The 24,035-nt window shown below is 41.4% G+C and overlaps 1 long non-coding RNA gene across 1 annotated transcript in view; it reads left to right on the top strand.

The window, feature by feature from the left end:
* The first annotated feature begins 279 nt into the window (after positions 1 to 279).
* The window catches only part of LOC150039890 (uncharacterized), a 78,642-nt gene continuing 54,886 nt past the window's right edge, over positions 280 to 24,035 (top strand). Inside the window, exon 1 of the long non-coding RNA XR_016534193.1 lies at positions 280 to 305. This is a non-coding gene — a long non-coding RNA (uncharacterized LOC150039890). The remainder of the gene's footprint in view (positions 306 to 24,035) is intronic.

Genomic DNA, 24,035 nt, shown 5'->3' with positions numbered 1-24,035 from the left:
CCTGAGACCAGGGCTAGCACTTACGCCTAGTTAGTGACTTATGATTTGAACAAAAAGGTGTGCTGTTTACTACATCCATATGTGAGGTGGGAAGGGAGATTCAGCCTCCAGTATGTCTTTGGGGAGGTCTTCTGTGAGCAAGGAGCTTTGGTCATTGGGCCTTGAAAGGTGACCCTACCTCCCTCAAAATGGAACAGAATATGGAACCCTGGTAACTAAGCCACTGTAGGTGACAACCAGCTCAAGCCAGCTCCCTTGGCCTGTGGCTCAGGAACCAGAAAGATGTTGCTGTGCTGTTGCCAAAGGTCAGGAGGCTCGCATCTCAGGCATGAGAGATATGGATGTCTCACGTGAAGAAGTAGATGCTGGATCAGTGCCAAGCCAAAATTCCAGTATATCAGGCATTTCTCTAGGAAGAAAGCCAGGAAACTCCAGGGCAACTCAGATGAGGTATATTGAGAGGAAACCTATTTGAACCCATAATCCTGCCCACACACTACAACCTTCTTGTGTGCTTTCAAGTGACTATACTGAGATTAGAGTGTGTCATTTCCAATCTACTCTTTTCCAATTCCTCAGTGTGAAGTGTGGTCCCATTCCTACGTTTGAAATATCCACTGTTTTGCCAACATAGTGTGATGGTAAGTCAGCTCAGACTCTGAATGAGCCTTTTAACCTATGGATCCTGGAGGAAGGCCTGTTGGAGATACTGCTGACAAAGCTGATCCCTGCCTACCGGAAAGGTGATCGCTTTTATGTGGGAAACCTCCTGCACAATTTCAAATAGTGGAGGACAATGTAGTAGTTGCTGGAAATTCTCTTGAAAAAGTGAGTGTTCCCCCTCCAAACCCAGGTTTGCTCACCCCTCCTGGCCAAGTCTTGGAATACTTGGCTCCTCTCTGAGCCTGTTTGGTTCACTGCGGTGTTCACAGGGGAGCTAAGCATGATATAAGTGCAGAAACTACATTATTATTACTGGGACACCATGCCATTTCATTTCCCTCACAAGCTACTGGAGTCTCAACAGTGTGCTTACTGAGAATTTGGATTTCAGGAATGAGTAAGTGGCTCCCAACTGCAGCCCTCACCTAGGTGACATCCTAGGAAATCCCATTTCCCAGTAAGAAATGAGGTGTCAGTACTAATGGCGGAGGCCTGTGAAATACTGGAGTCAGAGGAAAAGCTGGGGGCTGAATCACTTTTGAGCCATCAGGGATGGATTGTGATAGCTTTGCCTGTTAGAACCTGAAAGCATTTACATTTTGGTGTGTGGTCCAGTGCTGCCACTTGAACCTGAACCCAGGTCTAAATGCCATCCCTTTGGTGTTCAAAAATTAGCACTGTACCATTTGAGTCATAGGTCAAGTTCTGGCTTTTTGCTGCCTAATTGAAGACAAGTGCCTTTAGATTTTTACGGACTAGACTGGCTTTCCACTGTGATCTTCAGAGCTCAACCTGCTGGGTGGCTAACATTAGAGGAATGAGCATTTAGTTCTTTATTTAGAGCATTCACTTATTGATTTATTTAGAGCATTTACTTAGTTAATTTAAGGTGCGTTTACTTTGGACAGATGCATAGAGGCCTCTCTCAGAAGCTTCTGGAAGTGGGGTGTAAAAGCCATCCTGTTCTTGAGTGTCTCTTACCCCCCTCCCAGCACATAAGTGCACATCTCTGCAGGACAGCCACAGCATCAGAGTCCTGCAAGAAAAGGGCTTTTGTAGAAGGCTCAGGATGGAGAGAGAAGGCTCTCACTTTCCTTGTACCGAATGTGCCCACAGCATCATGTGTTCCATCTATACTATGTGAATGGACTTCTACCCCAGTGCTTTCTACGAGTTCAAGAACTGCCACACCCTGACACAACTCAAGCTCTATATGAGGCTCCACATGCCGGCTTTGGACCTGCTCTTGTAGACACATACTTTTTGACTAGCTGGAGGAATGTGCGACCAGTAAGACCAAGAAAAAGTAGAAGTCCTGGTGTGGGTGCCTCAGAGCCTGTGAGTAGGAAGCCCATGTGGTCTAGATATTGGTTGGCCCTTACTTCTACAGAGCTTGGCAAAATGCCCTTTATGGGTGGTGTCAGCCAGCTAATGTCTGTCCTTTGAAAGGACCTGGGAATAAGCACTCATTAGAAAGACCCTACACCTCCTCAGTGTTCAGTCCAAACTCCAGTTCTACAGGTTCCTCCATTAGATCCTCATGGAAGTTGAGTGACACTTCAACTTGCAGAGTCCACTCTGTCCACTCTGTACCTATTTCCATTCTTAGGTTTTGGTCATCGTGGAAGAGCTTATCCTGAACTCCGGATGAAAAACCCACCAATGGAGCTGGTGACTGATGGAGACTGAGAATCATTACTGCACTCCAGAAAGCATGGGCCTTCTGTAGAAATTACCAAACAGGTTTAGAGTCCTGTGGATATACCTTTTGCTCTGAACCCCATGTGTGACACAGTTGAACCTGCAGATACTATGGAGGAAGAAAAAGAGCAGCCAGATTTCCTTCCGTTTCCTTTCACACTCCACCCAGAGTCAGTCCATCTGAGTCAGAGTAACACTCCACTTATTGTGCAAGCTGAAGGGACACACGCTGGGCTCATGGAAAATGTCCCCATGGGAAGCAGCAAGTGTACTCTCAATACTGGATTCATTGGAGGAAAATGAATCCATCCTCACAGAATATCCAGACCCATCCATCTCACTAAAAGAGACTCAATCTCCGTTCGACAATCCAGAATCCATCCCCCTCTTAACTCAGGAAGGACATTCTGTTTCTCATGAGGAAAGAGACCCTTCTGAGGACTCTGAAGTAGAATTACTGTCTGAAGGCAACTTGGAGGCCAGTCTGGATTTAGAGCTTCCCTGTCCCCTTCCTAAAAAGACATCTCTTTGTCTTGCTCTCAAGATTCTTGTCAAGTATTCATTGTATTTACTTTGCTAACTATTAAACTCTCATTGTTAATATTATGGTGTGCAGTTCTTCAGTCCTTATTATACTGTGTTTTATTTTCCACTTAGAATGTGAGACCTCAGACACATAGGACCTGAGTGGGCCAAAAACCAGACAGGTCTGGTCCCATAGAAGACAACCTTACTGGATATACAGGGAACTATGAAATGCATGGAATCACCAGGAATCCAGGCCAGGCCTCCATGGAAAGACAAGTCAGCTACCAAAGCTTAAGGACAGAGCAGATGCCTGGAAATGTGTTTTGTCAATCGGGAGAAGTACCAGAGTAACTGTAAAATTATGTGGGACTCTGTTCTGTGAGTTCAAGTCTGTGTATATATCCATTGTGCTTTGTACAAATATTTAAGAAAATTAAAACTCCACAATAGCATCAGAAATCTACTTTGGCTTTGAATGTGGCCTAGTTGTAGAGTGCTCGCCTAGCATACAAGAAGACCTTGATTCAATTCCTCGGCACTGCATACACAGAAAAAGCAGATGGGGCACTGTGGCTCAGGTGTCAGAGTGCCACCCTTGAACAAATGTGGCCAAGGACAGTTCCTGGTCCCTCAGTTCAAGCCCCAGGACTAGCCAAACAAGAAATCATACCATTTTCCACACATTTGGAAATAAATCTGTTTTATCTCACCATACTTCTTTTTTGCCAGTCCAGGGTGTGTGCCACCAAGCCAAACTACTGGCCCCCAACCTTACTATTTTTAATCATTTAATTTTTTTACATAATCATATTTCATGCTGTCTGTATTAATACCATAAACAGTATGCTTAGTGTAATAATGTTAAAGGTTAAACATAAGAAATTAATAACTAAATTCCTTTTTATTAGTTTTATAGCATTACTACAATTTTATGAGAAAAATTACCTAGAATGTTTATTTTAGAGTTCAAGTAATGCATTTTGATAAATATATCAATCTACATCATTTATTTGAACACATTTTAAACTACATGTATATTTGTTGTAAATGAAATTTATGACTTTGGGGGAAGGGAAAGAGGAAAGGGGGAGGGGTAACAGTGTTTACAAGAAATGTACTCATTACATATGTAACAGCAATCTCTTTGTATGTCATCTTGACAACAAATTTTTTGAAAAGTACAATAAGTTTAAATGTCTACTTTGGGCAGAATTTTTTTTTGCCAGTACTGGGCTTAGACTCAGGACCTGAGCACGATCCTTGTTTTTGTTTTTGTTTATTCTTAAGGCGCAAGTTCTATCACATGTGCCACAGCACCACTTTTATCTTTTTTATCTATGTTGTGCTGAGGAATTGAACTTTGGTCTTCATTCATGCTCGGCAAGAACTCTTCCACTAGGCTTAACTTATGGCCCCAGTGGGAAGGAAGTTTTCCATAAAATATGTAGGAAATATGTACACTAACGAAAAGCCATCAAAAAGAGAAGAAAAATTATATACTTAGAAAACAACATGCCAGTATTATGGCAGATCTCTGTAATTCTAGCTTCAAGAGTGACCTATTTGGACCGGGAGTTGGCTGGCTGAAGTAAAGTGCTATCCTTGAGCAAGCCCTAGGACAGTGCTCTGGCCATGAGTTGAAGCCATAGGACATGCAAAAAATAATAATTTAATGCCCGTGACTGGTGGCTCACCCTGGTAACCCTAGCTACCCTGGAGGATCGAGGTTCAAAGACGGCCCAGGCATAAAAATCTGTGAGAATCTTATTTCCAAATAATCCAGAAAATTCAAAATGACAATGTGCCTCAAGTGGTAGAGCTCTTGCCTTGAGCTGAAGAGCTTAAGGTAAACATCCAGGCCCAGAGTTCAAGCCCCATGAGTGAAAAAAAGAAAAAGAAAAACAAAGCCCTTATCTAAGGGTGGAGTGCACACTAGTGGTAGTTTGCTTGCCTAGTATGCACAAAGCCCTGTGTTCAATTACTCTGTACCACTTACACCAAAAAAAAAGCTGGAAATGATCTCAGAAGGTTGGGTTCTGAGGATCACAGTTCAAAGCCAGGCCAGACACTAAAGTCCATGAAACTGTTACTTCCACTTAAGCACCAGAAAACCAGAAGTGACACTGTGGCTCAAGGTGTTTAAGGTTGTAGCCTTGAGCTGAAGAGCCCAGGGACACTGCCCAGGTGCACAATTGAAGTCTTACAACCAAAAGAGAGAGAGACAGAGAGAGAGAGAGAGAAAGAGAGAGAGAGAGAGAGAGACAGAGAGAGAGAGAGACAGAGAGAGAGAGACAGAGAGAGAGACAGAGAGACAGAGAGAGAGAGAAACAGGCAGACAGACAGAGACAGACAGAGACAGAGAGACAGAGTCAGAGACATCAAACAGTCAGTCACTGCTGGCTGAAGCGTGTAATTCTACCTACTATGGATGCTGAGATTGGAGGATCTTGCTTCAAAGCCCAAAGCCAGCCTGGACACATATGTTTGTGAGACTTACATCACCATTTAACTACCAGAAACCAAAAATAGAGCTGTAGAGGAAGAGCGCTAGCCTTGAGCTGAAGAGGTCAGGGACAGTCCAGGCCCAAAGTCCAAGCAACATGACGAATCAATAATAAAAAAAGAAGATAGCTAATAGTAATGATGAATAATTTTGGGCTGGGAGTTTGGCCTAGTGGTAGAGTGCTTGCCTAGCATGCACGAAGACCTGGGTTCAATTCCTCAATACCACATACATAGAAAAATGCTGGAAGTGGTGCTGAGGCTGAAGTGGTAGAGCCCTAGCCTTGAGAACATATAAGGACAGTGCTCAGTCCCTGAGTTCAAGCCCAGGACTGGCCAAATCAAAAGTAGTAGAGCACTGGCATTGAACTGAAGATCTGAGGAACAGCCCAGGCACAGAGTTCAAGCACCGCAAACAACAACAACAAAATCTATGAAATGGCAGTGGTGGTTTTAAGCTAAGCAAAAATAGAGTAGAAATTGGTAAAATACATATTTGTGTGTAAGCAAAATAGCCAGACTTATGCATTAGAACAGGATAGCAACTTGAAAAAAAATTTTGTTTTCCATCTCACTAGGTCCTGTCTCTTAATTTATTCAAGTAAGTAAAATGCTGGGTTTTATAATCATTGCTCTGAATATTCGAAAATCATAATATCTCTCATTATCCAACAAAGACCAGGAACTGGGGCTTCGTTCAAATGGCAGAGTATCAGGCAAGAGAAGAAAAAATTGAAGTAAGAACTTGAAGTTCTTGATCCAGAACCTGCATAGTAACAGAGCAGCAGCCTGGTGATGGTACTTCACACCTATAATCTTAGCTACTCAGGAGGCTAAGATCTGAGAATCAAAGTTTAAAGCCAGCCAAAGTACCCAGTTAACTGCCAGAAAAACCAGAAGTGGCACTGTGGCTCACAGATTAAAGCACTAGCCTTGAGCTGAAGAGCTCAGGGACAGTGCCCAGGCCAGAGTTCAAGCCCCACAATTGACAAAAATCAAACAAGCAAACAAAACTCACAAAGAAGCCTGCAGACCACAGTGGTTCTGCTGAGTCTCTTCTCTATGGGGATCAGGAAACATTTCACTTTTTCTGTCTCTTCCCATCTCAACATTCATACTAAAATAAGACTGTGCTGAAAGTTTCAATTTATAAAAATGTTTTTCATGAAGCACCCTGAAATATTCATCGCTTATATCTCAATTGAAGATAGTTGATTTGGGGCTGCATTGGTAGAGTGCTAGCCTTGAGCAGAAAAGGTCAAGGATAGAGCTGAAGCACTCAGTTGAAGACCCAGTGCCAACACACAAAAGAAATTATGCACTTTATACATATTTTCTAAATTCTTAATGAATTTTTCAGTCTGTATAAATATAGGGTACATTCCTTGTTACTTAAGTACGATTGCTCTTTTTTTTTCTTTTTGCCAGTCCTACGGCTAGGACTCAGGGCCTAGACATTTTCATTGGACTCGCTTGCCCAAGGTGAGTGCTCTGCCTCTTGAGACACAGCGCCACTTCTAGCTTTTTTCTGAGTATGCGGTACCGGTGAATAGAACCTAGGTCTTCATGCATTCTAGGTGAGCACTCTACCATTAGGCTACATTCCCAGGCAGTGAAATCCCTCTTACAGTCATTGAATGTTCACAGAGTTTGATCTCACACACTGTAGGGCCCTGGTTGGCTTTGACCTGTGATCCTAAGCCCTGAGCCTCCTAAGTAGCTGAAATTAAGTTGTGAGCCAGCATGATGGCTTCCATTCTTTTTTCTACAAAAATATATGGTGTTATCTAAAATATACCTATAGCTGAAAAAAATGAATCTCTCCCAAACAAATCTTCAAAGAAACAACCATCCTATTAAAAGGTAGGCTAAAGACTTAAAAGAGTATTCTCTGAAGAAAATATTAAAATGGGCTTTAGACACATGAAGAAATGCTCCATATCTCTAGCAATAAGGGAAATGAAAATCAAAACAACTTTGAGATTCCACCTGACTCCAGTCAGAATGGCCATTATCAAGAAATCTAATAAGAGATACTGGTGGGGAAGTGACCAGGGGGATCACACCTACACTGTTGGTGTGAGTGTAAACTCGTTCAACCACTAGGGAAAGCAGTGTGGTGGTTCCTCAAAAGACTGAACATAGAGCTCCCCTATGATCCAGCAAATCCACTACTTGGCATCTGCCCAATTGTCCTGAAAAAAGGACATACTAAAGCCACTAGCACAATGATGCTCATTGCAGCACTATTTACCATAGCAAAGATATGAAACCAACCCAGATGCCACTCAGTAGATGACTGAATCAAGAAGATGTGGTACTTATACACAATGGAATGCTATGCTGCCATCAGAAGGAATGACATCGCCCCATTTGTAAGGAAATGGAAAGACTTGGAAAAATTCATATTAAGTGAAGCAGCCAGACGCAAAGAAACATAAGCTCAATGGTTTCCCTCATTTGTAATAATTAGTTCACATCTAGGACTCTCCTAGCAGAGGATTACAATAACTCAAAAACCTAGGTATATGGTCATATAAGATGAGACTAAATGAAAGGATCTCTAGGATATGGGAACAAGAGCTATATCTTGTGTCATCGTTGCTCTTAACCTTGTGTGATTTTTGTCCTTAATCTACTATGTTATTTCTCATCTCTTATTTTGCCCTTTGGTTAATGTCAGATTGTTACTGTATCTGATTTTTTCCCTGGCATATTGTATATATGTTTATTTGTTTATGTCAAATAGGAAAGGGAAGGGGGGAAACAAGATGATTGGGAAGGGGAGGGGAGAGGGAACTGGGGACAAAAACATGTGGAGTGGAACAAATGTGTAAGAAGTAATGCAGTCCACTACCTGTAAATGTAATCGTAACCCCTCTATACATTACCCTGAAAATAAAAATGAGACTATAAAAATATATGTAGAAAATGAGGTTGGATGATGGAAACAACCAGATGCCCTACTACAAAAAATGTGATACACACACACACACACACACACACACACACACACACAAACGCACACACACACAATGGAATGATACATAACCAACCGACAAGATAAAATAATGGCATTCTCGGGGAAGTGGATGAAAAGGAAAAGCATCATATTAAGAGAAGTAAGCCAAACTCAAAGGAACATAGGCCCAAGAGTCTCCCTCATTTGTCAAATTCAGTAGAAACCTTGGGCTCTGCTACCAGAGATTTACAATAGAACAAAATCTAGAGACATCGTGACAAATAGTATGCCACTAAATGTAAGGACCTCCAAGATAAAGAAACAAAACTCATATAATGAGTGATTGTTGTCCTTAATGAACTATGTGATCTCTTATCTCTTTTGCTATCCCTTGGTTATATCATATTGTTACAATATTTCACCGTGTTTTCTGATATATTTCATATGTGCCTAGTTGGTTATTTGAAATTGGATAGGGAAGGGGGGAAATGAACATGAATGGGGATAGGGAAAGGGAAATGGGGACCATATCATTACATGGGGTATCAAAGTTTGAGAAGTAATGCACCTTCTATCTGGTGAATATAATGTAACCCTTCTATAAATTACAATAAATATAAATACAGAAAAAGAACATCTGCACAGAAAAAAATAATAATGGCATTTTTGGGGTAGTGGATGAAATTAGAGTGAAACCTGTTGAGTGAGATAAGTCAAGACCAAGGAACAAAAGGTACATGGTATCCTTAATATATGGATATTAGTTTCAAACAGTAGTAAAGCGATGATTGAATAGTTGATACCCAAAGTTCTGGACATAATTTTGGAGATATAAACATAACTACATAGACATAAAAATCTAGGATAGACTATTCACTCTATAGATATGTGTTTTATTATAGATTAATCTGTATCTATGACATACAAAGACTCAGCTTAATTTTTACTATATTCTAAAATCTATGGGCCAGTGATTGTATAGCGATTCCCTTCTTGAATACTTGTTGGTTAAACATGACTTTTGAAATATGATGTAAAATTCAATGTTAAAAAATTTTTTTAGAAAAAGAGGCTAGAGGTAAATACCACTAATGCACTTGCTCTAAGTGGTACAGAAATTTTCTTAATGAATCAAGGGTTTTTATTACATCTTTATGCAATTATTTTAGTTCTGAGTGTTCTACACTGAATGATACGTCTGGAAAGATGATATAGCTGACTGTGTAGATGGTATGAAGACATACTGGAGATAAAGAAATCCATACATGATCTAAAACAAGAGATGCAAGGCATCAAAAGTGAGCAATTAGAAGCAAGGGAGATGAAAAATAAAGTAGATAGCTTTGATAGCAGGTTAGACATTGCAGAGGAGAGGATTTCCGTGGCTGAAGATAATTTACGTATTATAAAGAACAGAAAATGAGTCAATCCAAATCTAGGAAATATGAGAGAGCGCTTCAGGAGGTCCAAGATACAATTAGGAAGCCTAATTAAGGCTTTTTGGTATTGAGGAGGGCGTGGAGAAAGAGGTCAATGGTACTGGAAATATACTTCAGGGAATCATCTCAGAGAATTTCCCAAATATCCAGAAGGGCAGGCCCATCCAGATACGAGAAGCTTTTAGAACCCCAAAAAGACCTGACCAGAAAAGAATATCCCACCGCCACATTGTGATCCGAACTGGATCAATAGAAACGAATGGAAAGATCCTAAAGGCAGCCAGGGAAAAGGGATCAGTAAACAACAAAGGCAAACCAATCAGAATAACCCCAGATTTCTCAGCAGAGACCAGGCAAGCACGAAGTGAAGCATATATGTCATACCCTTAAATCAAATAACTACCAACCAAGAATACTGTCGCTATCTAACCTCACATTCATAACTGAGGGAACAATAAAAACATTCCATTCCAGGAAAAAGCTGCAACAATATGTCGAAACAAAACCAACACTACAGAGAATTCTCAAAGATGCTTTATACATAGAAAACCATAATAAATGCAATATAGGGAAAGAAAGGACACCTAAACACCATACCATCTAAGGACCACAAGAACTGTAAAGACACAGGCCCTACTAAAAGCTTTTCAAAATGGTAGGAACTAATAAATATCTCTCAATCCTAACTCTCAATATCAATGGACTTAACTCTCCAATTAAACGGCATAGGTTGTCTAGTTGGATCAAAATGCAAGAGCCATCGTTCTGATGTCTTCAAGAGACACATCTTACCCCAAAACAATCATCTTTTGAAAGTGAGAGGTTGGAATAAACTCTATCAAGCTAACTGCCCCCATAAACAGGCTGGAGTTGCCATCCTCATATCAGATACAATAGACTTCAAACTAAAATTAGTAAGAAAAGACAAAGAAGGTTACTACATACTACTAAAGGGATCTTTCCTCCCGGAAGACATAATGATCCTAAATATTTACACACCCAATCCCGGAGCTCCAAACTTCATCAAGCAAACTTTACTTACACTGAAACCATACATAGATCAAAATACAGTGATTGTTGGTGAGTTTAACACACCACTCTCACCTTTGGACAGATCAACAAGGCAAAAACTCAACAGAGAAACCTTAGAACTGAACAACTATATAGACCAACTAGATCTAACAGACATCTGCAGAATATTCCACCCAGTAACAACACAATATACGGGTGGGGGTGTGGGGTTGGAGGGAAATGGGTACCAAGACATGTGAAAGGGGATCAATGTATGTGAATTAATGCACCTTCTATCTGGCAAATATCATCTAACCCTTTTACTAATTACAATAAAAAATGAAAAAAAAGAAAGTTGTAGTGTGTGGGGAGGATGATGGGGTCAAATACATTTCTTCTTAGAAATTTCCCTCATCTGGTTGCTCTGGATTTTCCTGGCCTTCTTCTTAGAGAAAGGCCTGTTATACTGGATTTGTGGCTTGGCAATGATCTAGCATGTACATCTTCGAGTAAGACATCCACAACTTCCATGCCTGAGACTCGAGTTTCCTGACCTTTGGCAACAGCACAGCAACATCTTTCTTCCTCCTGAGCCACAGGCCAAGTGAGCTGGCTTGAGCTGGTTGTTAGGTACAGTGGCTTGGTTACCAGGGTTCCATATTCTGTTCCATTGTGAGGGAGGCAGGGTCACCTTTCAGGGCCCAATGACCAAAGATCCTTGCTCACAAAGGACCTCACCAAAGACATACTGGAGGCTGAATCTCTCCTCCAATCTCACAGTATACATGTGGATGTAGTATACAGCACACCTTATTTTTCCAATGCCAATGTCTTCCACTAGGCCCAACTACCAGTCTGGTCTCAGCCTCAAGGAGCCTTTCTTAGGTAAGATCCAAACTTAAGGGTCAATATTGCCCTCATCCTTTACAAAACATTTGCTTCACAGTGCCTTCTCTGCCTGCATTTTCCCCCTTGTCGAATTTTTTTGTTTTTGCTAGTCTTGGGACTTGACCTCAGAGTGTGAATATTGTTCTTGTGCTTTCTTTAGTCTTTAGCTGTCCCACTGAGCCACAGCACCACTTGCAGCGTTTTCTATGTATGTGGTAATGAGGAATGAAACCTGAGGCTTATTGCTTTATAGCCAAGTACTCTACCACTAGGTCAAACACACAGGGCATCTTGCACATATATTTGACATCAATCTACTAGGATATTAGGTTTCTGTATCCTAATCAATTTTTTCCTGATGATTAGCTTTGCTGTCATGTGTAACAAATGCAAGAGGGAAAAACACAGAAGAATTAGTGAAATTAAAAAAAGCATTAGACACAGTTAAGTGTTCATTCTTTGTAGGAGAAAGGATATTTGGATATGATGATGATGATGATGACTTTATAATTACTGTGTCAGGGTTGAGAGTTTTACATTTTGGTAGAGTGCTTGCCTAGCATCCATGAAGATCTGGGTTTGATTGCTCAGTATCACATAGATAGAAAATCTAGATGTGGCACTGTGGCTCAAGTGGCAGAGGGCTAGACTTGAGAAAACCCGAGGACAGTGCTCAGGCCCTGAATTCAAGCCCCAAGACTGGCAGAAAGATAAAAGAAAATAAAAATGCTTTTTACGAGCTAATTCACTCACAGCATTTGCTTCTGAAATCTTCGCTTCTGCATCTTGTGAAATACCCCTTTCCCTCAACGTAGACAAGAAAAACAGATCCATCCCATGGTCCACTGTGAGGCCACTGGTTGCGCTAAGAGCTAGTCGTGCAGCAACACATAAGTTTTATTCTAATACTTTCCAAACTTTTTACTCAAATATGGTACCTACTTACCAACTTATGTCAGTTATCCTTATGCTATACCTTTTCTTCATTACTACAATATTCTTACACTCCTACGTTAATCCTCTTGCACCTCCCCTGACTTCTCTCATTCTTTTTTTCTATCTCTGGATCTCTGCTCGTCTTTCAAACCTTATACTGCACGGATCTACACTTGATGGCTGTTGAGCAATATTGTATATGTAGGTGGTTAATTATTCTCTAGGCTCAGAGGGACTTAAAGACAATAGAGATTGGATTGAGAGGCTTATGGTTTTGGGTATAAATCGCTTATCAGTGGTTGTATTAGACTGGTCTGTAAGTGCACAAAAAGAAATAGTGATAATACCAATCAAAACTTGTGAACATCTAGTGTCTGCCAGCTACAGAGGTCTAGGTTGGTTATATCTGAAAAACTATAATCGTATTTAATAGTAATCTTGCTCCCATTTTCAAATGGGCAGAACAAGAAACTCAAGAAAAATGTCAAATCAAGAAACAACATCCCCCACCCAATGTAAACAGACAATGGAACAGTCACTGGCAAACCTAGAGGAGAGTCTTCCAATTGCTACACAAATGCAATTGATAAACATCATTAATGAAAAATGTGAAAATATAAAGAAAGAGATAATGGAGGAAGCCATAGCTTGCCGGGGCCAACCGGCAGCAAACCAGGGTTCTCAGATTGGGGTTCCTGAAATAGGGGACAAGGACTAGGAAGAAAAAGAAGAGAGACAGACATACCTGGTCCGGGATTTCCGCAGTCCAGGCAAAGACTGCCGAGACTGCCGCGTTTATTTTCCACTCCCCCTCCTTCCCTCTTCCTGACCCAGGGAACCTCCAGGTGTTGCATTCATATGGTAATTCTCAGGTCATTTACATATAATAAGGCCAGAAAGCAATAAGAAAATATAGCCATCATCTGATGCAAGTCAAGGTACAGTTTGATTCCACTCTGGCTCCCAACATGTCCCCCGTTTTTTATTTTAAAGTAAACACAAGTGCAATTTTTCCTCTTTTCTATACCTCTAATTTATCCTGTCACATTTTCCAAAAATGACTTTGGTCCCTTGGTCCAACGGGGATTTGATGGGCGGAGATTCAACTTCCGTGACTTCTTCAAGCTGACTCAGGGGCTCCGTCTCCGCGCTTGACCAGGGACCTTAAGAAGCCCAGCCTGTTTTATCAAGGGGTTGCAAGGATTAGACACCAGGAACAACAATCTACTCCAAACTAGAGATCATACTTGACATTCAACAACTGCACAAACCACCCTTGGCTACAACAGTGTAGCTTACCTAGCACCCATTTGCAAAGGCTTTTTCTTGATTGTCTGGGGAACTAAATTTCTGCAACCTTAACAATGCTTCAGTTGTCAGATCTAAACAGATTAATAGAGACACAAGCCTCAGATCCACAAACTTTTCCTGAATTTGTGGCTGGTGTCAAAAATAAAAAATAAAAATTTTGCTCAATTAGGACTTTAAACTACCCACTATCACAGAAGATTGACAAGTTCCTGCCCAGTTATGAAAGGCACGGGCATTAGTAAGGCATGCTTACAAACTATTCCATGACCTCCCGGCTCTGATTAATTTGATTGGCCAAGCACAAGTGACTAAGATCTGACACCAACTCTGCCATCCAAGCAGAGGCTTTCATGTCCCAGTAGTGTCTCTCCACACAGGGATAAACATGCCATTGGCATTTCACTTTGTTGGTTGGTGTACTTGAACTCGGGGCCTGGGCACTGTCTCTCAGCTCTCCAGCTCAAGGCTAGCACCCTACCACTATGAATCCCGAGCTTGGTGCTTGAGTGCTTCCCCCCAGCTTTTCAGCTCAGAGCTAGCACTCGGCCACTTCAAGCTCCAAAGCAACTCTGTCCCAGCATCCTGCTGGCATATTAGACACCACAGTCTCACAGGGACTTTGCTTTGCCCGGGCAGGCTCAAAGCTGCGGCTTTCAGATCAATGAGTCCTACAAAAGACCACGTTACTCCAATTAAAGCAACAAGGTGGTCAACACAGAAATAGTCTCTAAGCATGAGCTTACCTAGAACCTGGTAAAAGCCAAAGTTACATCTGAATAAGGATTGCTGTCCTTCTCCATGGGCTAGCTGGAAGTTGCTATAAGGTAACTTACAAGAGCAAGCTGAAATAGCAATTAAGCAATTACTTTGGTAGTCCTAATTTTCCTTTTTTCTCTTTCTTTAAACATTTAAGACAACTTCACTTTCAAATATTGTTTAGAAACCCATTTCCAATGTTCTTAATAACTTTTACTGATACTGGCTTAAACAATTAACACCTTAGCCTTTATTTGCAATTGAAAAACCTTTAAGGGCACAAAGAACTCCTTCTGCCTCCAGGCCCCCTAAGGCTCAAGGCACTCCTCTTGCCTTTTAGAAAAAAGGGCTCTTTTGCAGTTTAGATTACTGTCTAGAACTCCAACAACAGTTTAAACTCAAATAACAGTTTTTCCCTAATTCAAGAACTATAGACATCAGTGCACCAAAAGTCTAAGTCTGGACTTAGTTTCCTCTCCTTTTTTAAAATACACCCAATAGCATGGAGATAAACCTTTAAACATTCCTTTAAAATACTAATCACATTATCCACATTTTACCATCAGATTTCTAGTGTCCGTTTGCAAGAAAGGACAGGCAAAATTTCTGACGTTAATGAACAATTTTACATTTAAATCTCTAATACATGTTTCCAAACTTTAACTTAAAGTAATAAATCCCAAATTCCCTAACACTTCTGGGCTGAACAGGATACAATGTTTACAATGTATACAGCTGTATGCCCTGCAATAAAATGCAGATTTCAGGATCTAGAAAAATATTTACCAGTTTTTCTTTAAGACAACACAATAATTCTTTGAGACATTGTAAAACATTCAAACCTAATATTTTTGTTGAAGTTTTAAGCTTAGATTTACCCAATTGTTTTGTGTTTAAGTATAAATTTATCCATTGTTTTATACAGCATGCTGACAATTTAACCTTGAACATGTTCACTCACTCATTCACACACATTCGTACTCAAAGATCATAAAGCGTGCAAAATTAATATCGGCCGTTCAATTTCCGGAAATTTGTGTCAAGAGAGTTTTGCCAATTTTACTCTTACAGGTGAGAACCAGGTTCAAAACAAAACTTTTTGCAAGGCAACTTAGCTGGAATTTATTTTTCCAGGGCTTGTTACAACTGCAGACATGGGGGAGCGGCCATGCTAGGCCCAGAGATGTTCAAATAAATAACAGGGATGTGTGCTTGAGTACGCACAGAAAAACCATAAGGATCCATACTTAGAAATGGTACCAATTTTAAAGACAAAACTGGACAAGGAAAAATATGTAACACGAACAAGACAGAGAAACGGAGACTTTTAAATAATCGGACATTGACATATAACAAGAAAATTGGACTCAATCAGATACACTTAACACACACAAAAAAATATGAGCTCAAATGAATGGTTTCACCAAACAGTTATTTTTAGATTTAGACATGTCTTGCTGGTGGGACTCTCAGGTATGCCTTGTTATCGACAAGAAACTCAGAAGGGGAGGGGGGGTCAAGGCGTCCCTTGACCACCCAGGCCTCTGTTTTAGGCCCACAGTGCACCTTTTCAAACAAACAAACAAAAATAAAATAAAATAAAATAAAATAAAATAAAATAAAATAAAACGCAGACATACAAGGGGGTCGGCCAACTTCTACTTACCTCTGGAGGCCTTTGCTTTTCACCTGGGCATCCTTTACAAAAAAGGTTATTAAGAAGAGGGATGGTAAAGACAAAATAATGTCACATATTAAATTGTGTAGAGTCAATAAATATGTTAAAAGGTCCCTACAAAATAGTAAAAGGAGGAGAAACACAGCTCATATGAATGTGTGGAACAAGTGGATCAGTAGCAGTCCCAATTGACATGCACAAATAACTGAGGTCCTTCCCACATCGCAGGATGCACCACTGGAGGGTTGGGGGTGTAGGCCCAGTGAGTCGCTGCTTGGATGGCCACTGTCACTCTCCACGATCCGAACGCAGCGTTCAGGCAGCCAGCGGGCGTCATTTTCTCCTTGTGAAAAAACACATACATGCCCTCGACCCCAGGTTAGTACAGGATCGGGTCCATGCCAAGCACCAGTTAGGGGATCCTTCCACTTTACTAAGGCAAAAGGACGCTGCGCTCTTTTTTCCCAGAATCGCTGAGCAGCAGATAAATTATTTGAATCCAAATTCAAAAAATTTAAAACAAATAAAGCATGATTAAGTATATTCACAGGGGTAGCGGGATATGACTCTCCTTTCTGTATTTTAGCAATTTGATGTTTTAATAATCCATTAGCTCTCTCCACGATGCCTTGACCTTGAGGATTGTAAGGAATGCCTGTAATATGGGTGATATTATAGGAATGGCAGAAGGATTGAAATGCTCGGCTTGCATAGCCAGGGCCATTATCTGTTTTTATTTGCGAGGGAATCCCCATCTCAGCAAAGCATCGAATGCAGTGAGAGATACAATGTTTAGTGGCTTCCCCAGCAAGGGGGGTGGCCAAGATAAAATTAGAATAAGTATCTACAGTAACATGAACATATTTTAATCGGCCAAATGATGGAACATGTGTGACATCCATCTGCCAAATGTGATTAGAAAGCAGTCCTCGTGGATTTATGCCTAAATGGGGGGCTGGTGAAAAAGGGACACAGTTGGAGCAAGTCTTAACTATTTGTCGTGCTGCTTCTCTAGATAATTTAAACTGTCGGCGCAAGGCTCGACTGTTTTCATGATGGATGGCATGTGACTACTTAGCAAGTTCAACCTGAGTTAAGTAAACTCTGGTGGCGGAGTAGGTAACCGCATTGCCCTCACTTAAAGGGCCAGGAAGATTAGTGTGAGCTCGAACAAAGCCAAAAAAACAGGGGTGGTTGCGAGAACAAAGCAAAGTTTGTACTTGGCGAAATTGGGTCTGAATATTGGAGTTAGTAGTTCCAATAAAGGGAACAGTTTCTATGACTTGAAGAGCACGAATTACATATTGACTGTCTGAGTATAAGTTAAAGGGCTCGTCTTGTAACAGGACGAGTGCTTGTAAAACAGCCTCTAATTCCACCTCTTGGGCGGAGGAAAAACCCGTAACCCAAGATTGAGTTTTCCCATTAATGGTCAAAGCAGCCTTTCCATTAGAGGATCCATCTGTAAATACCAAAGCAGCAGAAGATAAAGGAGAGGCCTGTACTATGGAAGGAAATAAAAACGTATGCCACGCAGCAAATTGGAGAAGTTTGTTAGACGGGTAGTGATGCAAAATTTTCCCCATATAATTGGCCCAAGCAATGGCCCAAGAATCGCAATGGGCGAATAGCCAATCTTGTTGTTGTAGATTATATGGGACACAGATAAAATGAGGTTCCTGACCTAAATATTTACGGGAATCCACTCGGCACATATGTATCAGATTAGCTACCAATTCGTAGTAGGGGGTCAGCACTTTGCCGGGTGTTGATGGTAGATAAAGCCATAAAAGTGGGCCATCCTGCCACAATACAGCAGTTGGGGAGTGAGAAGTAGCTAAAATGTAAATTCCCCATGGTTTAGAATAGTCACAATAGGTCACTCGTGCTTGGGAAGTTGCCTTTTCTACAATTTGGATGGCCCTCCTGGCGTCAGGATTTAATTCGCGCAAGGATGTAGGGTTGGTATCTCCTTCTAAGAGATCAAAGAGGGGTTTTAACTCTCCTGTGGAGAGCTTTAGATAAGGCTGAAGCCAATTTATATCTCCTAAGAATTGCCGAAAATCATGAAGAGTTCTTAAGTGTGAAGTTTTTAATTGTATTTTTTGGCTTTTAAAACAGTGTGGGCCTAATATATGGCCTAGATATGTAAAAGGGGGGTGTTCCTGAACCTTTTCAACTGCTATTATAAGGCCAAAGAGGCTCAGATCTTGCTTTAGTTGTCCAAAGGCTTGTCGTACGACGATAGGGTCAGAACAAGCCAACAAGGTGTCATCCATATAATGAACAATATAAACAGAAGAAAATTTTTCACGAGTGGAAGAAATGGCTCCAGCTACAAAACTTTGACATAAAGTTGGGCTATTTGCCATGCCCTGTGGGAACACAAGCCAGTGATATCACTTCATGGGTTCTTTAAAATTAACAGAGGGGACGCTGAAGGCAAAGCGCTTACAGTCTTGAGGCGCCAGGGGTATAGCATAGAAACAATCCTTCAAATCTATAATAATCTTATAAGTATCCTTTGGGATTGCCATGGGTGAAGGCAAGCCAGGCTGTAGGGCGCCCATCAGTTCCATAGTGGCGTGGACTTTTCTCAAATCCTGTAACAGCCTCCATTTACCTGATTTTTTCTTTATAACAAAAATTGGAGAATTCCATGGAGAGTTAGAAGGGGCCACATGTCCCAAGTCCAGCTGTTCCTGTACCAGCTGCTGTACTGCAATGATCTTTTCTAGTGAAAGAGGCCACTGTTCGACCCATTCCGGTTGTTCAGAAAGCCAATTTATGGGATCAGCATGAGGGGCAGGACAAACTACAGCCCCCGTTAGAGAATACCCTAATCCTTGTCTCCTAGGGTGAGACTGGGGTTGGAGTGGCTCTAGCTCCCCCTGTGCTGCTCGGCCTAGTCCCCTAAAGGGGAGGAGGCCTTGATCAAGTAACTGCTTAGTGACCGCAGCACTAGGACTAAACATATACACTCCCATTTTTTCCATGATATCACGACCCCATAAATTATTTGGCAGATGATCCAAGACAAATGGCTGAAAATGACCAGAGTGCTTTTCCTCATCTCTCCAAACAAGGATCGCACTGCTCTGCTGTGGGTCAGTTGCTTGCCCAACCCCCTGTAGGGAAGTCATAGAGGTTGTCAGGGGCCATTGGGTTGGCCAATGTTTTTTTAGATATCACAGACACATCTGCTCCAGTGTCTAATATTCCTTTAAAGGGCTTTTCTTGTATAAATATAGTCATCTCAGGCCTCTCTTGTTTTATGCTTTGTACCCAATAGATATCAGAAGATCTAAATCCTCTCTGTCCACACGGGGAATTAGCAGTCTCCCCGGGAGGGAAAGGCACAAGTATTAGTTGTGCTAATTTTTGACCGGCTGGGATCGATAACACGTGTTTCGGGTTAGAGGCCATAACTTTGATTTCTCCAGTAAAATCCTGGTCAATTTTGTCAGGTGTAATCTTTATCCCTTTAAGGGCTGAGCTACTTCGCCCTAAAAGCAATCCAGCCACTCCCGGGGGAGGGGGCCGAAGACCCCCGTGGGGAGAGCTTGTGTCCCCATCTCTGGGGTCAATACTGAGCAGGTGGAGGAACAGAGGTCCAATCCTGCACTTCCTGGGGTGGCACGGAGGAGGCCGGAGACTGATCTTGGGGGTTTGTTAGAAGATGCACTTGTGGCCGAGAAGAGGGAGGGACTGCCCCATGGTTTTGCGGGGCCAGGGGCTGGCCCCTTCTCCAGTTTCCCGAAAACAGGCGGCCATTGCGATTTGTTGCTGACTTGCAATCTTTAGCCCTGTGCTTCCCTTTACCACAGCGTGGACATGTGCCAGGTGATTTTTCTCTCTTTAACCTGGCCTGGCGTGGGCATTGCGTCATCCAATGTCCTATTTGTCCACAAGAAAAGCAACGCCCTGGGGGTCCAGCATCCCAAGAATGCCGCTGACCTCTATATTTTAGAAATTCAGTAACAGTCTTTCCTTGAGGAGCAGTGGCTAAAGTAAGGCCTTGTACATGGGAGGGTCCGATATCAGCACACAGTGAAATAAAGTCCATGATTCCTCCCTTATTCCTATGGGGTCTGATAGCTGCCTGACAGGCGGCGTTGGCATTTTCATAGGCTATGTGTCTAACTATAATATTCCTTGCGTTCTCATCTTGTACTAGGCGGTCTGCAGTTTCCATTAATCGAGACAAAAATTCTAGATAAGGTTCATTCGATCCCTGTTTAACTTCTACTAGATTTTTTGTACGATTGGAATTACGTAACCTTTTCCAAGCCTCTCTCGCCGCATCATTTATTTGTAAATAGGCCTCCTTTGCATAACCCAATTGATCTTCGGTGTTTATATAGGTTCCCTCTCCTATCAACTGATCAAAAGTGTAAGGCAGGTTCTTAGACCTATTTGTTTCAATTTTAGCCCGACACTGTGCAGTGAACTCTGTCTCCCATAATAAGTACTCTCCTGCACTAAGGCATGCTCTGGCAAGCCGCTTCCAGTCATTTGGGCATGCAATACCAGCACACGCGGCCTCCAATATTACTTGAGTAACAGGGGCAGTTGTCCCATATTGGGAGCAGGCACTTTTAAATCCTGTAATAGTTTAACAGGAACAGGTTGATGGTATACTTGTTCATCATGATCAACTAAACTAGGGAAGCATCGAGGCCCTGAAATATCTTCCCTCTCTCTAGCAGCCTGAGTCAGATTTAATTGCGATGCACTGTGCCTGGTTGTAGTGCCTGTTAAAAGGGACTTGTTGCTAGGGCCTTTAGGCTTGCCTAAAGGTTGAAAAAGGGATTGAGGCCATCAGGCTGCAGACGGAGGCGGTGGGTGTGAGGGGTAAGGTTTAGAATCAGACACCATAGTGGCCTGAGGGCCATCTTTCTTTCCTACTTCTGGGGAGGCTCTCTCCTCCATCCCCATTTTCGATAGAAAATGTAGGATTTCTTCTAACTTCTTCTCCATAGTAGCCATCCAGCCCTCCATTGACTCATCATAACTTTCCTCCTTGATATTCAAACCTGAATTCTGATACTCAATATCTACTGCTTGTTGTTCCCTTTTCAAGATCTCACTTAGACTCTCTTGGGCTGCTGCATATGGCTCAGCCTCAGGTTTTTCAGAAGGGTCCTTTAACTCATAAATTTCCCTTAATTCAAGATTAAGTTCAGCATTCTCATATTGAGGATCTATGCATTCACTTACTAAATTCCATACATCAATAGCCTCTACTGGGGTCTTTGCGGGGCCATATACATTATAATATTCTTGAATTCTTTTTCCTATCCGCTGCCAGGTTTTTTGGAATTCCTCCTCTATAAACCTCGGGCATGCCTCCTTGACAAACTGTAGGAAGCTCTGAAGCACCCCTTTTTCCACCCACGTTCCGTGGGCTTCAAGCAGGCCTGTTAAGATCGGTACATATGACCTATGGCTACTAATTTGACCCATAATTTTTACTCCTGACTATACACTCTCTTAAGATCCTCTATTAATAGTCCTACGATGTGTTACTCACCACAGGGAGGGGTCCTTCACCTTCGTCCCAGATTTTCAGGGTCCCTATTCGGGCGCCAGTTGCCGGGGCAGCCGGCAGCAAACCAGGGTTCACAGATTGGGGTTCCTGAAATAGGGGGCAAGGACTAGGGAGAAAAAGAAGAGAGACAGACACACCGGGTCCGGGATGTCTGCAGTCCAGGTAAAGACTGCCGCGTTTGTTTTCCACTCCAGCTTCTTCCCTCCTTGAGACCCAGGGAACTTCCAGGTGTTACATTCATATGGTAAATCTCAGGTCATTTAAACAGAATAAGGCCAGAAAACAATAAGACAATAAAGCCATTGTCTGATGCAAATCAAGGTACAGTTTGATTCCACTCTGGCTCCCAACACTCTTCAAGTCCTTACATAATCCTATATAAACTGCATTAATTTTCCCTTCCCATTTTGGTTCATGTTTATACATACTCATCGGCAAAGGAGCAAACATTCAATCCATCAAAATCATCAGCTTTGAAGTACTCCTAAATTTGTATACTGTGTTCACAGATGTATCTTTATTGAAGTACTTCTAAATTTCAGTGCTCTGTTCACAGATTTATCTTTAAGAACTACCAATTTTCTTTAGGCTTGACTTTTGCTATGAAGAGATCAATGAAAACCCTGGTCTTTACATAACTTGAGTCTCGTGTTTGATGTGTGTAATACGCAATGTGAGGCTTGAAAAGCATTTAAAAACATTCCAAACTACTCCCATATTAGAGACAGAGAGAGAGAGAGAGAGAGAGAGAGAGAGAGAGAGAGAGAGAGAGAGAGAGAGAGAGATCAAATCTCTAGCAGCACTTACACTACCATCGAGATTAACAACTGCTCAAGTTGGGACACTTTTGGACTCTACCATTTTCCAAAAGAAAGTGTGTGAGGAGTGGAGTGACATTGTTTAAATGTCAAATTTGGTGTTAGAAAATTATATAAAGAGAGTGGATTTATGAGCATATCAAATTGGTAATATTAAAAAATAAGAATTCAAGATAATGTCAATATTGTCCAATTTCTTGGCAACGATGAAGGAAACGTGGAGCATACAAATGGAGTGTTTTGAAGCTTTAGCTTTATCAATTATTCTCTTTAAATTACTAGGAAATGAAAAATGAAAATAGAATATAAAGGCATGTTGATCTGGTGCTTTTGGCTCACAAGTGGAATGTTAGCTACTCAAGAGATATATTCCTAATAAACTAGCAAAAAGAAAAGAGGAATATGTGGTTCAAGTGGTACAATGCTAGCTGTGTTATTTATTCACAATGGAATTCTATGCTGCTATCAGAAAGAATGACATCCCCCCATTTGTAAGGAAATGGAAAGGCTTAGAAAAAATCATATTAAGTGAAGTAAGCCAGACTCAAAGGAACATAAGCTCAATGGTTTCCCTCATTTGTGATAATCAGTAGAAACCTTGGACTCTCCTATGAGTTATTTACTATAGAACAAAACCTAGGTACATAAGGCCATATAGTATGACGCTAAATGAAAGACTTCCAGGATATAGAAACAAAAGCCATATGATGTGTGATTGTTGTCCTTAATGTACTATGTTTTCTCTCATCACTTTTGCTATCCCTTAGTGTGGTTTCTTTTAAAAGACATCCTCATACTAGACATTTCTTAAAGACATAATACTAATGAATTTACTTTCTTGAAAGTACATGGAATGCCAGGCATTAGAGGTTCATATTTGTAATCGTAGTTATTCAGGAGGCTGGGATCTGATTACAAAGCCAGCCCAGGTAGAGAGGATCATGATGCTCTTTTTTATTGTAATTAGTAAAAGGGTTACATGATATTTGCCAAATAGAAGGTGCGTTAATTCACATACATTGATACCCTTTCACATGTCTTGGTACCCGTTTCCCTCCCCCCCACACCCCCACCCGTCTTGGTTTTCCCCCCTTCCCTATCAAATTTCAAATATCCAAATACAAATAAATTCAATATATCAGATAACAAAGTGAGATACTATACCAATATGAGATAACAAGGGACAGCAAAGGAGATGAGAGACAACATAGTACATTAAGGACAATAATCATTCATTATATGGCTTTTGTTTCACTATCCTGGAGGTTCTTTTAATTAGCTTCACATTATA

This window comes from Megascapheus bottae, unplaced genomic scaffold (genome assembly GCF_031878675.1).
Source record: "Megascapheus bottae isolate mThoBot1 unplaced genomic scaffold, mThoBot2.hap1 HAP1_SCAFFOLD_108, whole genome shotgun sequence".
In the NCBI taxonomy this organism is placed as follows: Eukaryota; Metazoa; Chordata; class Mammalia; order Rodentia; family Geomyidae; genus Megascapheus; species Megascapheus bottae.
The sequence above is the reverse complement of the archived record's forward strand: the minus strand, read 5'-3'. Positions and strand labels throughout refer to the sequence as shown.